A 3,184-nucleotide genomic window follows, 5' to 3' on the forward strand; every position below is an offset into this window, starting at 1 on the left:
TTCTTGTTTTCTTTTCCTTTTTTTTTTTTTTTTTTGTTGTTGACTTCAAGGCGGAAACCAAACAAATTTGTTTATTTTGGTTTTGACAAAAACTTTGTTTATTTTGGTTTTGATTTGACAGAAACCAAGTTGGCGGCTCCATTTTTTTATTATTATTTTAATTAACAATTGGATTTGAATTTGGAATTGGTTTTTCTCAGTTTCTTCATCCCATTGCTGTTTTGGTTTTGATTTGACAGAAACCAAGTTGGTGGCTCCATTTTTTATTATAATTATTATTTTAATTAACAATTGGATTTGATTTTGGAATTGATTTTTCTCAGTTTCTTCATCCCATTGGCAGAAGCCTTTGTAAACAAATTTTTTTTTTTAATGTTAATTAGCTTTCTTGGTTTCCGAAAACAAAATTGTTTGATTACTGCAAGAAACCAACACAATTGTGGGTAGAAACCAAATTTTGGCTTTTTGCCAATTATTATTATTATTATTTTTTAAAACCCAATTCCAATTGTTGGAATTGTTTTTGTCGAAAATGGCAGAAACAACCTTTTCAACAAAATAAATAAATAAATAAATAAATAAATAAATATATATATATATATATATATATATATACACCATAAAAGACCCAGGGGAATAGGAGATGAAATAGAAGAACAGAAATTTATGAAAATAGATAATTTTATTGAAATTGAAGAAAATTTAATTATTACAATGAAAATTGAAAAATATTTGAGAGAACAAATTACAAAGAAAAGTAAAACTTCTTCTTGCTGAATTCGCTCTGTTTACAAATGAAATCTTGAACTCAATTTATAATGAAGTCTGGACTTGAAATTTCTTTCATTTGAGAGAAAGAATCTTGAAAAGAGAAGTGGACGACATTATCATGAAGCATCTTGAAAAGTAGTATCATCTTTAGTCAAAAGTTTTCAATTTTTGACTTCCTTTAATAAAGATAATCTTTCTTTATTAAAGTAGATATTGATGTCTTACACAAAGTTGATGAGAATCTTGACAGGTGTAGCACCAACAATTTTGAATTGGACAAAGATTGAGGAGAATTTCTCTTGCTTGATAGACCCTTTAATTTCTTAATTCGTCAAGAAAACTAGGTCCATATAGTCATTTTGAAGTTTTCTTTGAAGCTTTTGCAGTCTTCTCTTGAGCAAGATACTCGGCATAGTCATCACCTAGATCAACGAAGTCATCACCATTGTCAGTCTCTTGAGAATATTGAGATTCTTCTTCTTGATCAGAAACATTTTTTGAAGATCCTTGTTTAGAAATTTGATCGTAAATTTCTAATAATTCTTTAGGATCTTTACATTTTGATAACATTGCAATGATTCTTTGTTTTTCAGTCAAAAAATCTGCTTGATCTTCTTGTTCTTTCTTTGAAAATTTAGGTACACCTAAATTTCTTTGTTCTTGAATCCATGATTGAACTGCTTTTGGACAACAATTTGTTTCTTTGAATTTTGCCCACCATTTGATTTTGAATCTTCTTGTAATCTTGTGGGTTGAGAACAAATCTTGAAAATTTTCATAATGGAAGAAATCCCAACAGAAAATCCATGAAACTTTCATATTGAAAGCGAATTGAAACAGAAGATTTTCTTGAGGCTTAAGAAAAGGTTTTGCCTCTCTTTTGAAGTATTCATATCCTTGAAGAACTAGACTGGGTAAAATTTGTTCTTCAAGTCCATGATACTGAAACCAATTTTGAAACCAACTCGGGAAATGAGGGTTACAATTTTGATTAAAATTGATAAACCAAGAATGGGTAACTGGTCTAAAAAGAAGAACCTTATACCATGCATTCTGATAATCGAAATAATTGAAAGTCTCTTGACAAGTGAAAAATGTTTTTGAGAGACGAAGTCTCTTTTCTTCCCAAGGGTTCTGTCCCCAATCTTCATAAGATAGAACTCTTAGAATTGAAATTTTTGAAAACATAATTTTTGATTTATCTCTTGGTTCAGGGGTATGAAAGATTATTGCTGAACCAGTCAAAGAAAGAATGGTTTCATAATAATCTCTGGTTTTTTGAATATTTGAGGGCATGAACCAAAAATTTTCTGGAAGAATGTCTTCAAGACAATCATCAAGACCACCATATCTATTGATCCAAGAACTTTCCATTGTAAGAGCACAATCAGAAAGATTCTTAGTAAAATATTTGAAAGAATTTGGAGGGTTGATTTGAGGAAGTTTGCCAGAACTTTGAACGGCTTTTTTGAAATTTGAAGGGGTTGAAGATTTAGTCTTTTGATTAGATTTTTTGACAATGGTTGAAAGGGTATTTGAGGAAGATGAAGCTTCCTTATGATCCTTTGGGGGATTTTCGAAGAAAGGGATTGAACTTTTCTTCTTTCTTGAGGTTTTTGTTTGAAAAGGATTTTGAGAATCCTCTTCTTCTTCAACTTTCTTGGCCCAACTCATTTTTCTCGCTCTTTTGAATAAACTCTCTTGTGAGGAAGTCTGCCAAGAAGTTAGATTTTCCTTGAATATATAGAATTTTGAAATCAAAACAGGACAAGATTGCCTGCCACCTTACAAAGATTTGTTTGGAAACAAGATTTTTTACATCTTTTTGTAAAACATCTTTTGAAGCTTTGCAATCGATTTTTAAAATAAATTTTTTATTGATCAAATCATCTTGAAATTTGGAAATACAAAGAACTATTGAAAGAATCTCTTTTTTGATAGTTGAATAGTTGATTTGAGGTCCAGACCAGACTCCACTATGAAATCTGACTAACTGTTCTTTTGACGATCCTAGGGGTAATTGCTTTAACACACCACCGAATCCTATGTTTGAGGCGTCTGCTTCGACGATAATTGAAGCTGTGGGGTCAAGAATTGAAAGACAAGGAATATTTTTGACCAACTTTTTCACCTTTTGAACCGCATGCGTACACTCGTGACTCCATGGATCAGGGTTGTTTTGTAATCTTTTGAATAATGGGGCACATATTTGACGGATATCTTTGACAAAATCGGCCACATAATTGACACATCCTAAAAAGCGTTGTAAACTTGTTTTTTCTTTAATTTCATCTGAAAATTTATCAGTAAAATCAAGACTTCTTTGAATTGGAATAATTGAAGAGTTTTGAATAATATGACCAAGAAAACGAATTTTTGTTTGAAACAAAACAATCTTTTTAGCAGAAACTGC

Source organism: Olea europaea, chromosome 1 (genome assembly GCF_002742605.1).
Source record: "Olea europaea var. sylvestris chromosome 1, O_europaea_v1, whole genome shotgun sequence".
Lineage (NCBI taxonomy): Eukaryota > Viridiplantae > Streptophyta > Magnoliopsida > Lamiales > Oleaceae > Olea > Olea europaea.